Genomic DNA, 19,159 nt, shown 5'->3' with positions numbered 1-19,159 from the left:
ATTCAAATCTGGTCAAGTCAGCCTCAAAATCAAAGACATCTCCTCTAGGGAGCCGACAGAGGAAGGAATCAAGACAGCCAATCCCACCCAAAAGGGGAAGTTGCTGTTGAATGTAATGAGGGGCGGTGTATTGGGGCTATGCAGCATTGTGCGAGGCAGGCAGACTATTACGGCTGGGGGAACTTCGCTTTATTTAAAAAAGTCCATTTGCATTCACTCAGCTCGCAAGAGAAGCTCGAGGGCAACGTTAGCTGCTGCTCCTTCTGCTTTTGAATTCCTCACCACCTTTTTTAAAGGCACCTTCTGGCATGCAATATATCACAGTAGTATTAGAAATCTTTATTATCCCTTATGGGAAAATTGTCCTTGTAGTAAGCCAGAGATAATAATAAAAACAATATCCATACAATATAGAAGCCACATAAGGGGAAGACTGATGAAGAGCAACAGCTGGAGCCACAGCCGGAGGGATGCTCCCCGCGGGTGCTATGCCTCTTGGGGCAACCCTGTCCTGAAAAAGTGCTTAACCATAGCCAGACCTAAGTAAAACTAGAGTGAGATATACAAAGGCAAGAGTGGGGATGAGACAAACGGAAGGGGGCCAGAATTAAGAGACTTTGACAGCTAACCCTCGGGCTGCGAGAGGAGCTGCACCTGTATGCACCTTGGCTCTGCTCAGTTTAGTTTCTGTCTCGCCAGACTCCCCACCCACTCACTAACACACAGCGCACAGCAGACTCTTCAGCTCTCTTGGCACTGGCGGAACAACAGGAGGGAAGGGATCAGGTGGCAGGGGCAAACAGACGGAGAGAGAAGGCTTGGGGAGGGGGTTGACAAATGAGTCTCGTCAGGTAACGTTCACAGAGTTGAAAAGGATGGGGAGGTAGAAGAGGGAGAAGGTAGGTTAAGGGAGAGGAGGGTGTCTGTCAGCTCGTATCAGTCCATCAGCAAAAATCTGCGGTCAGGGGAGGGGAAGACAGAGACATTTTGAAGGATAAGGCGTTTAGAGTTGGTCTGTTTGCTCCCAAGGACCACCAAATGATTCTGATTGAGGAGACAACCAAAAATTGCCTCCGTCTTTCTGCCTAGGATCCTTCTCATTATGACGGCTTTGATGAAAAAGGGCAAGGGGACAAGGCAGAGAAAGAGACCCGAATGCTTTGAAGGGCCTGGAGATTTGGGTCAGACAGAAAACATATTAATACAATGAGTGACGAACAATTGAAAAGTGAGAGAGGAAAGTGCCAAGAGAAAGACTGAGAGGGGCCAAAATATGCGCAACAGAGAGGATTTGTGTTTCAACATTGCCCCAGCATGCCGAGGAAACGGGAGCTAAGAAATAAATAAAAAAAGAACATAATCACTTCGAAGTGAATTTGGCCAAATTAATGCACAATCCTTCAACTGGATTCAGACCTTGATAAATGCCCACTGTCAAGGCTGTTATTAAACAGCAGAGAGACTGGCGGGTCCCTGTGCCAGGCAAAACTAATTAAAGCCAAGCAGATGTGTCTGGACAGGGGTGTACCACACACACACACACACACACACACACACACACACACTGTTACGCGCTCCTACGCACACTTGCAAACATGCATGCACACACAACCTCTAAATGGTCTGTTAACCATGTCCACAGTGCAATCAGTGCCAGCTGATGAGCCGTCACCGTGCTAACAAGACCAGGTGAGCACAAAACAACAACATCTCAGCTTCAATTTCTAACTTTGGTGTGCTTGACTTTGGAAACTTTTTGTCAGCCAGCGGGCCAGAGAAAAAAGAACGCCTTTCCCCGGGTGCCTTATTATCCTCACCAAAACCAGGCAACACTTTTATTTTTCTGTATTCTGTATGTATACCTGCTCTGCTGCAGGTGATGATGAGAGTCGGAGCTAACAGCAACCAATTAATCTTTCATGGTGCACGTGTTCTTGCTTTTGTTTGGTCTGCTCCGTGAAATTCTATGAGACTGCAGCTGCACAATAGAAGGCTGGTGACACTTTCATCCTCCTCCTCCTCACTTCTTATTCTCACACTTCGTGAGCAAACAGCTGGGCTTTGCAAAAGCTATCATTACAGCAGCCTACAGAGCTGTACTCCAAATCGCTGATGGAAGCCCAGCTAGCCGAGTCAGAGATGAGATGCAAGGGGGATTTGAGTGCGAGTGTTGACACAGATATCTGTACATCTGTGCACACATACCCATACAGAGGCGAATGACATAATACGATACAATACAGAACAAGGCCTTGAGTTTTATCCTCATTTAGGTTGTTGGTCTCATCGTTTGGTATAATCACACCGATGTTAGGTCATATACACACAAAGACCCATACACACACACAGTGGTGACTAATCACCCATCTGGAGCAGCCATTCCCAGGTCTGGATGACAAAGCGCCTATGCCCACGAATGTAGGCTAATGCCCTCAATGAAAGGCTTAGAATGCATTACAGCCAAACAGATAGGGATTGGGGAGGGGGGGGGGGCTTATGACCTGGCTCAGACAAGCATGGACAGGAAGCCAGTGACATCACAGATAAGGGTGATGTACTTATGCTAGCTGCTAGTCTGGCTACATGGAGCTGACAAGTCTGTACATGTACTTGATTTCAATAGCAGTAGCCCAAGTCAAGGGCAGGGAGAGGGCATTGCCCAAAAAGCAGGAAAAGCCATTTCAATTGGACTGGGCTGGTTTGTGAAGTGAAAAATCCAGTGTGGCTTACCCCACAGGGCTTTGCTGAAACCCCTCTTGTCGCTAAATATGAGCGTGTTAGCAGTGGCAAGTGCTAGCCATCCCCTCTCAGAGAAGTCCATGGGGTAAATCTTATCCTTCAAATGCCTCAGCCACTGTGGAAAAAACAGTTCCCTAGCAGAAGCTCACTGTGCTGTCTGGCATGATCCAGGTAAGTCGTGGTAGTTGTGAGAAGGGGGCCCGGTGCAGCCAAAGCCAGGTTCAGAATGCGGGATAAGGTTGGATCAGAGCCAGCAGCCATTAACGAGCAGTGTGTCTGACACAACGGGCAAAACACAACACTTTCAAAGGCGTAGAAGGACTTGAACGAAGCTGCGGTGAAGAGCCAGAGACAGCTGTTTCATTCAGGCCCTGTGATAACAACCCTGTCCAGATTGGCTACAGCGAACAGGACAGGGGAACCGCAAGGCAGCACGAATACAAATCGCTCCTTCAATAATATACACTGAGCTAAGCAAAAACTAGTGACCTGGCATTCCCTCATCCATTTACAAGCTGATCAGGCCTTTTGCTGTTCAGAATGAGCTGCTGTAAAGAATTTTAATGTACCGACATTTTTACAAAAGAGCATATGACAGTATGGTTAATGAGCAAAAAAACACTTAGCTATCTGGAAAAGCCAGCAAGTATGAACAGACAAAGATCTAGCTAATGGTCCCAGCCATATCATTTGCTGTACAGCCCCTGGGTAGACCCAGGATCACACACACTAGCTCCAAGACAGGGAAAATGGGACACTTTCATTTCTCAACAGATAGCAACCTCAGAAATACTTTCAATGGGATGAATCTTTGCTTTCAAGCTCCACTGCAAATAAGCAAACAACAAGCACATCAATTATAAGTGAGGGTAATGAAAACTCAGGGTTATTTCATTCTCTTTTTCCACTTAGCGTTTGGATTCACCTACTAAACAAAGCTTGTGAGCAATGTTACTAACGGAAGGGACTGGCACAAACAACACAGACCTTTTATTGTGTTTTGGCAAAAACTATTAGCAATATGACTCCCATTTCAATTAAAAACTCCATGGAACCAAAAGTGATTTCAAACACTGCTGGGAAACCATCTGGTATTGAGAGGTGCTTGATCTCGAACAATCAGCCACAGATTCAAGTGGACTGTGCTCTGCGGGTCCACCTATCACATACTGACCATTGCAAACACCAAAAACAAAAAGCCTTTGCACAGTGTGTCTCAGTCCTATTAAAAACCCATCACACCCATTAACTCCATGCTACGTTGACTACTGCACACAAAACCCATTGCAATGATTGGCTCCACTGCACCCTTTACCCAGCCCGGAGAAGACCAACCGGCAAATGCAAACGAGTCTGCAGCAAACTGGAAGAGAACCAAACTCTGGTGGTTATGTCTCGGTGGCAATCAAGCATGACAAATTATTTCAAAACATGGGGAAGAAGTGAAACCAAGAGGACTGTTTCAATCAGACAAAAAATAGAGAATAGGGAATGAAATTGAAATAGAAATAGAAAAGAGATGAGGTCAAACAAACATTGTTCCTTTGTCTACGACGGGAGGCTGAGGGTAATGGAAGTGTGACTGCGGGCTGATGGCACATCTCCAGATGACAACACTCCATCACCCCACACAAACAGAGGGAAAAGGTGCGGTTATGAAGCGGATCTGTTGTTCCACAGCGACCACAGTGAGGGCCACAACCATGTCATTACCCCAGCCAGCCAAGAAGAGGAATCCCAGAGCTTGGTATTTGGAGCTCCTTGTGGGAGAGTCCAGAGTGTGTGTGTGTGTGTTTGTGTGAGGCTGTTTGACAATGAGAGAAAGATAAACAGGAAGCTGGGGAAAAGGAGTATGACTGTGAATGTGTATGAAAGTGTGACTGAAGTGAAGTATGTGTGCGCCGAGGCGATTGTGTGCCATCAAGGCTCAGCTTCTAGTTTGAGCCAGCACCGGAGAGATATTTGTCAAGTCTGAATGAGGAGCGTGTCTGGACTGGAATGAAACTGAGAGAAAATGCTAGCGTACCCCGAAGGCTCTCTGAATGAACACACACTGGCCCCCTCTCTTCAACAGAACACACCCTGAGACTAACTTGAAAAACTCATGATTCGAGGGAAGTGGGGAGCTTAGGGCCACTCATTAATACAATGGAAAAGAAAAGGGAAATCGCAAATGAGAATGGAGGGGAAGATATTTCTGGAAAAACAAGTGATTTATGAGCAAAAAAGCAACTAATTATCAACAGTGAGAGACAATAGAAAATTCACAATCAGTCATGATTGATTCCTAATTGTTTCTTGGTGTGACATGACTGCAGATAAAGGAAAAATATAATTTATATTCTAAACTGACTTTTGTTCATTTAAGCACTGATTATTTTGCTAAACAGACTCCGACAACCAGAGGCGCAACACTGCCCTTTAGGAAAGGCACATGCACAGCGTTAAACTGAATTCCTTTGAGGCCTATACGTGTTTGGCATCACACTGTTGTCAGGGGGGGGGGGGGTCAGGACGTTCAATGATATGTATACAAACGCCGGAACGGGAGAGAGGTTTGCTTACGAGACAATCCCCTACCCAAGCACTTTTATTTGTTTTTCTCCAATAAATGTCAATTTTATTAATTGATTTAGCCTGAGAAGGACAAAGCCTGGATGGAGAGAGAGAGACAGTGGAAGCAATAGAGCAGCGAAAAACCAACATCTATAAATACATTTAAAAAAACTCAACTCTGACAAACTCAGCACAGCGACACAAAAAAGCATTGAGAAATGATCTAAATCCTCATGTAGGAGAAGTTTTCGGGGGAAAAAAGGGCCCTGTAAATACTGTGATGTATCTGTGGACTGAAGGGTTTGCGGATTACAAAAAGGTTGGACACCGAACAAAAGGAGACCTTGGCTTAGTGAGAGTCGGGTCCGGGCACAGAGGGGAGGCAGTTGAGGACAGCACGCTAAATGGAAGTGACAATCAGCAGATACTCGCAAGTCCCCTCCACCAGCAATTGCTCCCGCTGTCTCCTCATCTGGCGGGCCCAGAATAAAATAAAATACAAAAAAACAAACACACACACACACACACACACCCACCCTCCCCTCCATCTACAGATTACATTGAATGCACCCTAACATACCAGAAGAGAGGAAAGGGAGGTGACGGGCGGAGTGAATAGACGGGGAGAGTGCTGCCAGGGCCTACTTTTAGATAGTGTGGTTATCAGTGAGAGAATGGGAGAGGAAAACAAAGACAAATTTTATTAGCGTTTGTTTTATCTGGAGGGGAATTAAACCGTGAGGCACACAGGGGACGTCAGGGCAAGACGGCGCGAGGAAAGAGAAAGACCATTCAGAGGAAAGGGAGAGAGTGTCCAAAGTCAGGCATTCTTCAGAAAGCGTCCCGTCTCTGTAACTCATGCATGCTTTGCCCTTGGCTGAAAGTCATCCCTGGTTCATGGTTGCTGGCTTTGATAGGAGTCCGGGCCCTCGAAACGAGATGCTAACGACCCAGAAAGCCCATAGTCGGGCTAGCTTGATATGTAGCGGGAGAGGCTGTCACTGAAGCAGAAACTGAAATGGTGGCCTTTGATAAAAACACTCAAAGAGGGATAAAAACACAGGTAGAAGTTGGCGACTCATTAGGGTCGTTATGGAAAGTAGAGGAAATAGAAGTTGGCAAACAATAGGGTCTGGGGGTGAATCTGTGCCCCTGTGTGTCGTCCTTGACTACTCGTTAGATTGGGCTGAGGCCTGGGGTGAGAAATAGTCCCAACAACACCCTCCCAGGTGTGAGCTGGAAAGAGATGAGAAGAATGCTGATGAGGGAACCCCCCCCCCCCCCCCAAACACACACACACCTCTGCCACTACCAAACACAGCCCCCTAGAAGCCTTTCGGAGCCCACTAATCAGAGAACTTAGCCGATGACCTCTCCACAGACTCTATACCTTTTAATGAGATCCATGCCTTTGATTTGTGTAGACGCCCGCAGGGAGAGACTGATCGTGAATAAGCTCACACACACACACACACACACACACACACTAACTTTGCCAACTATAGATGGACACTTTTGCATTCACACAATGCTGTGGACAGAAAGACACAAGAGATGTACACAGTTGAAATAATGAACACCTTGTAATCTACAACGGCTAAGGGCTCTCATGCGTGTATATACATGCACAGGGGGAAGTGGATACACAACGATGGACTAGAACAAGCTCTGCCAGGGAACAGCAGACTAATCAACACACACACACACACACACACACACACAAGTTCAGCCCAGCTCAAGGACACAACACCGACCCCTTGTTAGGCAGAGGCAGAGGGGAGGTGCAGGTGAGATTGGATCCAGACATGCTTGCTCACAGATAGACTTGAATTATTGATCAGCCAACAGATTGTGTTATGAGGAATTCATGGATCGGCGCATGGGGTGTCCAGCTCCCTTAGGCCGAAAGACAGACTGAGGGCGGACACACTGTACACGTGTACTTTGTGTATCTGCCGCGTGTGCATGTGTGCCAGGGGCAGCCAGGCTGTGCCGGTCGAAGTCCGAATTATTTTCTGTGGGCGGAGTGGGCAGTGTTGGGGCTCGCACTCAGACAAGACAGAGCAGAGTGAATCGATCAAAATGGCTGGGGTGATGCATACAGAAGGAAGGCCTCACCCTTGCTGCGCTGGGAGAGCTTTAACTGCTCACACACTGAGTGGCTTTTTCATTGGCACTCAGGCAACAGCACAATCCTCAGCCCTTAATACCACCAATGGAAAGAGAGGAAATGGGTTTTTTATTTGTCTGAGTTCCACGGGTGGTCTGCTTCTACTACTAATGCACCGGCTTACAAGGCGTCGCTTAGCTTGGGTTCCGTTACCAACGTCAACATCAGCCAACGTGAGGTGCTTGCCATTAGAACAAGGCAGGACTATATTCTGGCATGAGGCTGTGGCACCAAAGAGGCCACTTTAACCCAAAAAACATTTCAACACTTCCTCAATGGCGATGCACGGTATGAGGAACTGGACAGCGTGACAGAACCTTTTATGCACCACATCAAAATAAAATTGAGCTTCAACCTAGTTCATCAGAAAAAAAAAAAAAAGCAGTCTAATGCCAGCCAGGTCACGCTGCCCTATGCCTGAACTTCATACAGCAAGGACACACGATTATCACTGGATTCTCAATGTTACCATACTGATAAGATTTTGAAGAGTCACAGTTGTATGGTCACTTGCTGTGGAGACACCAAACAAATGTCAATGGTTCATTGACATTACGAAACAGATCTTGTGGTCAGTCCTAACAAAGATCATGTGGATGTGTTATGATCACAACACTAAAGGCCTAGATGGAAAAACAAGGCACTTGAATCCGGTCTAATGAGATTTTCCCACACAGAAAAAAGGAGACGCTTCATCACCGGGAACATGTATTTAATAATCTTGCTGTTCTTTTCTGGAGATTAGGATTTGTATTGCTTTTATCTTGTGTGCAAAACAGATGTGTGTGTGGTGGTTAAGGCACGCTGCTCAAGGGGGGGAAATGCTTTGTTTTCATGTCAGAAGGTGGAGATACACATAATAACGCAATGAAGCCGAGATGCGATTTCAGTTTTTCCATTACCAAAAGAGGAGGCCGACTCCATATGACTAATTAAACGACAGGCACAGAGGAATGCGTGATGACATCCTGAGATTCCTGACAGCATACAAAAACAGGGACTGCAAGTGAAACAGAACAGAACCTGGTTAAAAATAAAAACGGGGAGGAGGAGGGGCGGAATGTCAATGGAACAGTGTACTGTAGATCCCAAAAGGAACTACATATATATTTTAATAGAGGTTTGAAGCAGTGGATAAATGGTTACTTTGGTCTGGTCATGAGTCATGACTGGTCTGCCAGTAAATAAGCAATGCCACGCCACACTGACATGTACTCCTACACCCCATTTTGCATCAATCTGTTATTGGGATACTGCACACTACTCCTCCATGGCCAATTTCCAAGAGGTAAAAGTGGAAGGGGAAAAAACATTTCTACTGGTGAGACTTGTTGGTGTGATTTGGAAGATTCCAATTTGGGCAGCTTGTTTTCTGTAAACATGGAAACTGCAGCTTGTTTTCAAGGAATCGCACAGGCAAGCAGCATTAGGGCTGTTTGCTGTGTGGGGAGGAATGACACAAGGTCTCCGTAATAAGGTTCTCTAGCCCCAGCAGCAGATCTACTCAGGCTAATGACTGTAATTAAAGAACCCAGCTCCGCGAAGGGATCAATGACGTGGGATCATCTCAGACGGGACGTGGAATAGACGTAGCTACAGCACAAGGAAGCGACCACACGGCTGAGATTTTAAAACTTGCAGGCTGAGTGGTAGACTAGCATGTGTTATGAGGGTCTGTAAATATTTAGGCATTCTTACAGAGGCATGTGGCTGTGACTCTGATGTCATTTCTGCTAGGGCCTGTCATTTGCTTTTAGTTAGAGGCTTGAAACCAAGTGTGGAGAAGCTGTAAAAACAGATCTGTGAAGAACGAGGACTACTGGGAAACAGTGTCACAGGACAAAAATAAAGCATGCTAGTTATCTGGATGACTATCACATGTCTGACCAAATGTATACAGATAGGAAAAGAGAAGGAAGAGAGCAAGAAAAATGCAGATACTAGGTCTAAAAGAATTGCAGACAACGGCAAAAAAAACATGTAACAACTTCCTTAATCGCGGAAAAAAGTTAAAAGAGGGGGAGCGAAAACAGGGCATCTTTGAGGCTAGCCAGATGAGTCAGTGAGGAATAATGCATGTCATCAGGCCCTGTGTGAATAGGAGAGTGGGGCTGGGGGGCAAGCGCAGACACCCAAGACATAGAGCTATGGTGACACCTCCACAGATCTGCATTTCAGAGGACAGAACGGAGCCCCCGGCAGATTTGAGGCACCGGGATTAATATCCACCTAGACTACAGACACACCAAAGGAAAGAAAGACAAAAAATATGTGGAGAAAAAAAAGAAAAGTTATGGAGAAAAAGAGTGATGACAAAGAGTAAGAGAGAATCTGTTTTGCTGATAAAGAGGGAACTAGAAACGATGTTCAGAAATGCGAAACATAAACAGGAAGTTATTAACAGAGAAGCGGGCACTTCCACACTGCGCCAGCACAAAGGTTATGCTTGACTGATCGGGCATAGCTCACATTCCTGTGGATCACGACCAGGCCAGAGCGGTGTACGCTGCTAGGGGTCTGTCTTTAGTTTAGTCTACCACAACGACGACCCGACTAGACAAGGTCAGAGACGAGGTAAAGGCCTGACTCATACTAATGCCCTCCAATGAGCCTGCATGCAACAACATGTGACAATGCTCACCTCACCTCACCTCTATTCTGTATTGTGTTGACGGTTTCATGAAATCTTTGCTGTACTATCTTTGCGTCTCTGTACTCCACACATCTTTTCCCCAGCTGAATCCTTCTGCTGCTGCACTGCGCGACTAATTTCCCCCGGGGATCAATAAAAAGAAACTCAACCTCTCTTCAAAAAAAACTTTACTGTTCGTTCCCTTAGAAAATTCAACCTCAGACACATATACGTGACCACAGTTTTTAGCGACCAGTGGTCACTGCAAAATGTCACCCTCTAAGGTTAAGGCATTATCTTTGGCAGTAATATTACTGCCGCTGAGACTACCGCCACAGTATAACGGTCTGTCAGTTTACAGATGAGAAGCAAGCGGTGGCATTTAACTGGATTCACTGCAACTTTTAACAATTGCTGTACGAACAGATTTTAATAGGTCCCTCTTGGATCATAGGCTACTGAAAGGCCACGATACCCACCTCATTTAACAGAGACAAGGACATGATACTGACAAAGAATTGATTTCATTTTCTCGCGGTTTCATTTTGAACTGTAATGAAGGCAGACTGTCTAACCTATTGATGACGATCCCATTTAGATAATAAAGATTGTAAGTATAAATCAGGACCCATGCAGAAGAGGTACATGCAAATAAAATGCCTTTGTTTTTGTAATGTGCAGGCAGCTCAATGAGGAAAATGAGTTACATGTGAATTCTCTCTGCTTCACTTTTTCATATTAATAATTTAGAATGGATTGCAATTTTAAGACCAAATGGAAAAACACATAAAGTGATAAAAGAATGCTGTAGGCTTCACACCAACATGCACAGGTATGTGTCAGGAGGATCACCTCAGCTATCCACCGCAAAAACTTGCCTTACTTCTACTATTGATTGAATCAGACAACCAAGAGACAGACACCCGACCACCAGCGGTGCTGCCATTCCTATGTCCACTTCCAGCTGCCAGCAGATTCCAGCAGATGTCAGAGATAATAAGGACAGCATATGTTTCTGCAAAAACCTAATGGTGCTATTTTTGTTTAAGAGCACATTCCACCTAAAGATTTTACACTACCGTTTTAGAACGTATAAAATTGAATCGTGAGGGACAGCACTATATGATCAAATACAAATGCAAATACCAAACAAAACAAAAATCTCAAATCATTTTCCAAATATATTTTCTTGTTTGTTTTTTAAAATGCGGTCGAGAATTCATACCACTTGAAACTGAAAATAAGAAACTCTACCACACAAATATCTGGCAGGTCATTGAGTGTCTGGTTAGACACACAATTAAGTTTATTTTTAAAACCCCATCTTATTACAATAAGCTTGTTCAGAGTCATATTCTGCAATGAGTTGCTTCCTCAATCCATGAGGAAAATCAATCTCTTCTAAAATGTTAAATACTTGCACAGATCATCCCTCTGTGTCTTCCTCAGTTTGCCACATTATCTCCCCCCGTTTGCTCTCTCAGGTTGGTGTGACCTTCATCTCCAGCTGCCGCCAGTGCGCTGACCCTTTATGCATCTGTCACCCACCAGTCCTGGCTGAGCCTAATTCAGCGCTCCCTAATTAATCGGCCAGCAGTGTGCATCCCAAAAAATAAAATTAAAAGAACACTCACAACAACCATATTAACACAAACCAGCTGGACCTCATATTAGCCGCAAAGCAGAGGTGATAATTAAAAATGATCTTGGAAGGAGTAAATCGGTCAGTTTGAGGATTAAATGTGAAATGAATCACGTGGATAAAAATGAATTGCAGCCTCTGGTGCGTTAGCTGGGATTAAATGGCCCCTCCACATGGAGCAACTTTCAGTCGGGAACAAAAAGTGCAGCGGAAATACATTACAGTTGGAATAAGTGGCTCTACACAGTTTCCATTATTTTTCAGCCACTGTAAGCTTAAGCGCATTTCAAACCCAACTCTCAGAGATATACGGTATGTTAGCAAGCTGCCAAATCCTGCCCAGGCACCCTCTATTTACAAAAGAAATTAATCTGTGACTCAGCTTCAACATGTCCCAAAAATCTGTGAGTTGCCTTTTCTTCATAAAGCAACAAAGCTGAACAAAACATCGGCCGTCACATTACACTCATTGAAGCAGGTAATACATGCCAGACTCAATAACCAAAGCGAAAAATTAATTAGCTTACTGCTCTCTTTTTTTCAGCCAATACAATCCTTGTGAAGAAACCATCTGATTAAGATTTCCCAGGATGAGAATCAAGGTGACCCCCTCACTCTCATCATCATTGCTGATAAGTTTAGAGATACCTGCTTCCGTGGGCTAAAACGCCTAGCTGGGTTAGAACCAAAAATAGTATAATAGAACGTTTGCCAGTGGCCTGAGTGGATGAGCATGTTGACATGCCTGCAGTGAGCAGGTAGCATCAACGTCCTCAGTGATACAATGCATCTGTGTCAGCCTGTCAGTTCAGCTGCCATAGGGAAGTAGGTGAGCGGAGAGAGACTGAGGCAGATGTCTGTATTGTGTACCCATCACTGGCGTTCAGCCTTCGGATATTCAACCTTTAGGCTGCCGACAGCCAACACCACCCAAAACACCTTTTGAACAGCGATGGAGATCATAATTTCCTCTGGGTAACTTTTTTTTCAGCCACTGCCTGATTCTTTAAGCCTCATATCACATCACCCGTCTCCCCTCACTGCTATCGCTATTCCTTCTTTTAAATATTAGGATGTCTCAGTTCTCTTGCAGAACATCCTGCCCACAACCTCTCAACCAAGCAATTAAGGCAGCTCCCTACCCACGTGAATCATTTATCTTTTTCAGGAGCCTGTTTACAATATTCACCATGTTCCTTAGTAAAGCTCAAAGAACTGAGGGTTCATGGAAATGTCATGATGGCTAAAGATAGAGGTAAGGGCAGATGAAAAGCAGTGTGCAACAGTGGGGGATATCAGCATCAGTTGGCACTGGCAGCAGCTCGGGGGAAGAGAGTAAGCCAAGGTGGCTTGAGTGCATGGTGTGGTGGGCAATGGATATGGGATGAAAAGCTAGCATGGGTTGAGGAAGGTGTCAAGGTTGTTTTAGAGGTAAAAGAACATCCCTGCTGAGATGAACTTGACCGGATGAATCTACAGCTGAAGTGCTTGGCTTGGAAGACAGTCCAGGTTAAACTGCAGTGAACTGAGTTAAAGCTGCATGAGGTGGTGGGGACAGCAGAGCAGTGCCAGATGGATATATCACTCTTCCACAGAGCCCATCCTTTGCCTGCCGTTGGGGGAGTGGGCATGAGAATTTGCTCGATCACACCTCAAGGTCTGTGTCAAACATCGGCTTGTTATTTCTGATCTCAAGCGATTGGAAGGGGTTGGGGGGTGCTGAGTGTAAAGGGTGGCGAGTGGTTTGGTGTGTGTGAAGTGCAAACAACACCACTTGGGAACAAGAGGGCGGGTGAAGAAAGGAAAGCCGTTGAGGGGATAGTTTAGGACAAGGCCGTGAAGTCCAAGGGCAGGGGTGGCAGTAAGTCGTCAAAAAACCAGATGGATAGAAGATCAGAAATGCACCTCAGCGTGACGTCCCTTCATCAACGGATTATCCTCAGACATGAAAAGACGAGCCAATCTCCAATTTGAAGAAAAACTCCATTCCCCAGATACTTTGGCAGCTTAATGCCAAGCCAACACACCCTTCTTCACTCATCTGCCCCCTCTCCACTGAAGTCCTTGTGTACTTTAGATAAGCCTAAGGGACAAGGTTATGCATCTGGGTCTTTCTCATGCACGCCACACCTATATCTTATGACCGATAACATGTTTACAAAGTCCATTCTAGAGAGAGGAAATGTTTGCAAAGCTGTACCTGCTTAGTCGGCTTTTTAAAAGCGAAAGTAGGTCTAACATGCATTATGGTAATAATTTAGGTTACATCCTGCTTTCGTAGGGACAAGAAAAAGGGAGATTAAGGAGTCATTTCAAATGAGCCAGTTGCGATGAACCAACAGCGTATAAGCTATTCATGCATCTTTTTTTGTATGTGGCTGTTTTACTGTTTGTAGGCTGCAGACAGGAGGCATGGGATTGCTTGTTGCTTATGAGGATTATGGCTCTATTTTCTAAATGAAAATGACAGAAGTCGCTAATCCAATGCAAAGAAAACCAAAAAAAAATGGGAGGGAGTTAAGATTAATTTGACCTCAAAAACATTGCAACACTCCCTGAGATAACTATGTAACACAAACGAGGACGGGATGAACTTTTCTTCACCAAAAACACGTAGGAGCTTAAAATAAACGAGTGTTCACTACCTCTGCTTTCTAAGTTGGTTTGACTATATCCAGAAATAGTCAGAGTGGGTCTCACCGCAAAGTTTAATTTCAAAAAGCCAGCAGCCTATTAAACAGAATAACAAATAAACTGATGGAATTGCCTGCATTGTTTGTTGTTTTCTCTGTATCCCTTTTATTACAGGGTATGAGCTTGCATCCGGCTTGTGGGGTTGTTTTTGCAGAATCCACAAACACTACCATGACCTGAATAGGAAATGTCTCTTTCGCTTGCCCTGAAAAGAGCATCTATGATGAAGAAGTGAGTGTGGTACACTTGTCTTTTTCACCCTTGCGGGGAGCAGGAGAGGGCATTTATCACCGCTCTCCTCGGCGCAGATAAGGTGTCTCTATTTATTCAGAGTGGAAGAGATAAACCCCTGAATGAAGCATTGTGGGCCAGAGAGAAAAGAGAGACAGAGAAAGATGGTGGAAAGAGGGAAAGGACGAGGGAGCAGCTTGGTTCTCAATTGCTCATGTCTTTCCATGTGAGCAGATGGCATCTATTGGAAAAGCATCGATGCTCAGTCAGAAGACATGGAGGCTGTCCCCTGTCACCCTGCTTTAACCCCCTTCCGGCCACCCCCAGCAGTTGCCTTTCCTGTCTCCACGTGCCCCCTGCCCCGCACTAATCCATTCCCCACTATGAGACTGCTTGTGTCATTTTATTTAATAGGAATTATCCCCAGGAGATTGAGCATCCTATGTACAGTCGGTCTGTGCACATGGGGGGGTGGGGGGGGGGTGAATAAAGGGGACGATTTAGAAAGACAACAAGGCAGTACAGTGGTGCGTTGAAGGGGCCGCGCCAAGGACTGAGAGACACAGGCCGACAGAACTGCACAGGAGATTCAACAGGGACATGAATGGTGCTTCTGTCTCCTTGTTCTTCACAAGAGAGACAAGACACAGATTAGGGAGAGTGAAAAAAAGGGGGAAAGAGAAGAAAAAAAACAAGAGTTAACCCTCACTACTACTTGTGTCCTCTCAGCTGTTGATGCACTGCCTACTGTCCAGAGGTGAGGAGCACAGTTCACGTGCCCATCTCTCACTGAAATTGCCTGTGTATGTGGGGACACACAGCTCCTTGTGAGATGACCGGGCAGATGGTTTGGCTGGCTGCAAGGCAACCGAGTTGAAAATGCATGGTTTACTGAAGAGCCGGCTTCATTTTTCCCCTTTTCTCCCAAAAAAAAAACACACAGCTGTTGAGTTTAACAGTAGAACAACTTTGCACCCAGACATGACAGCAACTAATAAGGCGTTTCAATGCCACCCCCCAGACGCAGTTCCTGTACAATAACAGTGCTGTAGATTGCATCCTTCTAAAGAAGAACAGGACTTTCAAAAGCATTGAATGATCAGGCCTACTACGGTGTTCTGGCTGCTCGCAAAGCGTCTTTGTTTGCATTGCATATCTAGCAAATAAACTACTTCGGAACAGCACAACGACACAAAACGATACATAAAGCATTAGCGTGTAAAGAGCAGCATCGTTTTTGGAGGATGGATTCCGTTTACGCGCACATGCAATGTCGATAGGGCGTAAATTATGCTACGAAAACGTGGTGTTACGGTTTGATACAGACGTGGTTAAAACAACTCCCACTTTGACGGGATACATCTACACCAGCTTCCCGGAACTCACCTTGCAGGAAAAGACAGCGGAGTAGTTGCACAAATGCGAACAGTTCCAGACAAGGAAGAAGTCCACTCTTCTTGGGGGGGGGGAAATGTTTTTAAAAAAAAAAGAAAAAGAAAGAAGTCCGTAGCTTGAGCCAAGTTCACATTTTACCCTCCCCGCACGTCCTGCGAGGGGTTTCAGAAAGGCACTATTCCGTAGGAAACACGGGGCTGCTGCTACACTTGGCTGGCCGATTTAACAATTCCTGTTGAAAGGCGACCAGGGCAACTCCTCAACAAAAGAGTCTCTGGTTACAATATCAGGGACTTTATCCACGCCCAGGTGCTGAGTCACATGGTCATGTCCAGGTGTGTGTCTCTAGTGTGTGTCTGTGTGTGAGTCTCCAGAAACGGTGGCTCAGTTGGCAGCAACAACACACCTGTGGGATCCTGCTCACGCGTTCGCCTCGACTGTCATCGCGTTTTGGAGAGCGGGACGTTGAGGGAGGAGAGGAAAGGAGAGAGAGAGAGCGAGGAAGAGAGAGAGAGGGAGGGGATTGGGGAAGAAGGGAGGGAGGGAGGCAGAGAGAAGCGCGCGCTGAAGGAGAGAACCGACGCGTCCGGGTATGGAAAGGAATGATTCCCCGCCTTCTCCACACTCACCGCCCGGCGAAGTCTCCGTGTGCATGTGCAGACAATGACCGGCGATAAGTGGTCTAGAAGAGGAGAGGGGAAACGAAACAAGTTGTGTGCACCTAGGCTATTTTCGCCGTCGGTGTGAGCGGCGTGTCAGTAGCAGCCCTATAGTGAACAGACAGGGGTGGTGGGGGTGGTGGTGGTTCCTGGTCGCTCCAGGCAAAATAAGGAGTAGCCTATCACAAGGAAATGTTCAAAAGTAATGGTTTTCTTTTAACCTCCATGCCATCTGACTATGACTATGCATGGCTACCATAGAATAAACAATTAAAATGAAAAGAAGAATTCCATACGGCTCAATTAAATAATAACACATCTGTTAACATCCGAGATAAAGTTTAAAGTTAACTTTGGGAAAACTTAAAAGGGTCAGTTATCCCAACTCGTGAAAATCATTTTTTTTAATAAGTTGTTCAAATATCTACTACAAACCACTTTTGATCAAGTTTGACACCATAGTAGGCCTACCATCTTTTATAAACTATGAACTAATTCAATTCACTCTGAAGGATGTCAGACTTAAAACCATCTCACCCTCTCACAAACAATACTAAAGACATGGCATGGTATAGCTACAAGAGCCTTTTTCCTTTCTTGGTTGAACATTGCAAAATAGCATTAGGAAATCCCCTATGGCATGTGTCTTTTCAGAAACCAATGCCATGTTTACTCTGGATACAGATGTCACAGTGGACAGCTTTTACCAAACTTTTTCTTTGGCAAGGAAACAGTTCCCGGTGACTGCTGACAGGGAGCTCTCAGCTCTGTCAGTTCTCTAGAGGAGTTCTCATTGCTGTTGAGTTTGTATTTTTTTTTTGTAAATGTCAATTCTTGATCCTTTGAGCATCACCAGCAAGTTTACACCATTCACATTCATAGGGGGGTGGCAGCAGAACGCCTAGCAGCATCTATCTCCCAACCAAATAAAACTTAACTGCATCACAATTCTTTTTGCCCTTGGTTCAAGCGACATTTTGAGGTTGAGTCGTGTCATGATCATTATTTAGCTTTTATGTTCTAGTGTTTGTGCTGTAACGATGATGTACAGCATTTGTGAATTACATTGCACTGTTCTTTTCCTGTAGTTTTTCAAGTAAAAGTGTGTAATTGTCTACAACACATAAGTGCAAATTAGCTGTCATTATACTATGCACAGCTATTTGTTATACTTTCTAAATATTTCCCCCAGTAAAATAAAACAAAAACTAAAAAAACATACAGTACTTAATAATCCATTGGTATTTCATGCACATGAACACAGATTAGTGTGGAAAGGGAATTTTTGGGACATTTCTTGGATTAAAAATATTACAACCATTCCTTATTTGTTTAATATGTATCTAATGTCCTTACAGCAACTATATTAGTAACGTAAACTATTGCTGTGGCTGCTGAATCGTTAATCACAAGAAGTATTCTTTAAAAGCTCTTTAGTCAAGCTAAGTTTTAGTAAGTGCAGCAATCCTTCATTGTCCTGTGAATATGCAACAACCCTTGAATATGAAGCTATATATGCCATAGGTCATTTTTAGTAATAAATTACTTCACACATTCATGAAGCGAGGGGCTAAAAGCTTATTTGATTTCAGATATGTCTGCAAGTATACTCCTCAAGTTTGTCTGGCTGTATCTTAAGAGCTTTTTCTTCCTAAACTCTGAGCCTAATAGTCCATAGCACTGCAATTTGGCATGCTAAGTTTTGCTGCTGTGTGTGTCATGCCTTGTTGTGTGGCAGGCTGTCAAATTTTGTGAGTGATTTATGGGCATGCAAATGAGGCTGTCTGTTTGGGGAGATGTGTTGCCTTTGCCCACTGGGCCCCGGAGCGAAGACTTCCTGGAGAGTGCGTGGGTGTGAGACATGCAGTACCCTAACTGCTGACACAGGCACAGAGCTGGCAGAGATTCACACAGCGAGATGAGGAGATGGCCTTCACAGGTCCTCACACTGACTGATGAGATCAAGGAGAAAGGAGGCCGAGCCAGACAAGTGTCAGGCAAACACACTAACACACATACACACACACACACACACACACACACACACACACACAAACACACACACACACACACACACACAAACACACACACACACACATACACAGAGACCCATAGATAAAGCGAGAGAGACAAACAACTTCCCCAATCACAAATACAGCCGGGAGAGTAGAAAGTGGCGGGGGCTAGAGCCGGCTTGTTTTGGGTCTGAGTTCAATATGTCCAAACCTGTTTGTCTAAAGAGTAATGAGGCTGCTGCAGTCTCGGGACATGCCAGCCCAGGGGATACCGGTAGAGCCAGGAAAGGCCATGGTCAAAGCTCTCTCTAAATTCACTAAAGTGGAAGAGAAGTTCACTTTGCTCCAGCAGATAGCCAGACTGTGATGACATTTTGATCAATGTGCCCATACCTTCCTGCAAGCCTGCCTTTATGTTGCTTGAAT

The 19,159-nt window shown here is 45.1% G+C and overlaps 1 protein-coding gene across 1 annotated transcript in view; it reads right to left on the bottom strand.

Annotated features, from left to right (window-relative positions):
* The window catches only part of plxnb2b (plexin b2b), a 120,430-nt gene extending 103,999 nt beyond the window's left edge, over positions 1-16,431 (bottom strand). The window contains exon 1 of the mRNA XM_080027560.1: positions 16,051-16,431. The gene's annotated coding sequence lies outside the window, so the exon portion shown is untranslated. The remainder of the gene's footprint in view (positions 1-16,050) is intronic.
* Between the last annotated feature and the right edge of the window lie 2,728 nt (positions 16,432-19,159).

The sequence above is a fragment of the Ammodytes marinus genome (genome assembly GCF_949987685.1).
Source record: "Ammodytes marinus genome assembly, chromosome: 5".
NCBI classification, from domain to species: domain Eukaryota; kingdom Metazoa; phylum Chordata; class Actinopteri; order Uranoscopiformes; family Ammodytidae; genus Ammodytes; species Ammodytes marinus.
This window is presented reverse-complemented; position numbering and strand designations above follow the sequence as displayed.